This window comes from Sapajus apella, unplaced genomic scaffold (genome assembly GCF_009761245.1).
Source record: "Sapajus apella isolate SASKATOON/1434 unplaced genomic scaffold, GSC_monkey_1.0 scaffold62, whole genome shotgun sequence".
Taxonomy (NCBI): domain Eukaryota; kingdom Metazoa; phylum Chordata; class Mammalia; order Primates; family Cebidae; genus Sapajus; species Sapajus apella.
In genome coordinates, this window is record NW_022437002.1 from 6,932,111 (window position 1) to 6,932,835 (window position 725).

Consider the following 725-nt stretch of genomic DNA (forward strand, 5'->3'; position numbering starts at 1 on the left):
TGTTGACCAGGATGGTCTCGATCTCTTGACCTTGTGATCCACCCGCCTCGGCCTCCCAAAGTGCTGGGATTACAGGCTTGAGCCACCGCGCCCGGCCGGCTTTCTATTTTTTTAACCACTTCTAACAAGTTAGATTTTTAAAGGATATGTCTATTTTGTCTAAATTTTCAAATGTGTTGCCATAAAGTTATTGATAAAATTATTTTATCATTTAAATCTCTGCTTTACCTGTAATTATATCCTCCTTTATAATATTTATTTCTACCTGCTCTGTTTTTCTTGATTCACATTGCCAGAGGTTTGTCCATATTTTAATCATTTAAAGAATTAGATCAGGTGTGGTGGCTCAGCCCCGTAATCTTAGCACTTTAGGAGGCTGAGGTGGGTGAATCATTTGACGTCAGAAGTTTGAGACCAGCCTGGCCAACATGGTGAAACCCCCACCTCTACTAAAAATATAAAAATTAGCTGGGCATGGTGGGGGGTGCCTAAGTGTTTTTAAATTCATATTATGATTTCTTTTTTGACCTATGAGTTATTTGGAAGTGTATTTTTCATTTCCAGATAGTAATATTTAGTTTACATTTTTGTTATTAACTTCTAACTTAAATGAATTGTGATCAAAGAATCTTGCTTGTGTGGTACTTATTCTTTGAAGTTTGTTGAAACTTGCTCTGTGACTAGTATCTGTTTGAGGTTTCTAAATGTTCCATGTGTGCTCACAA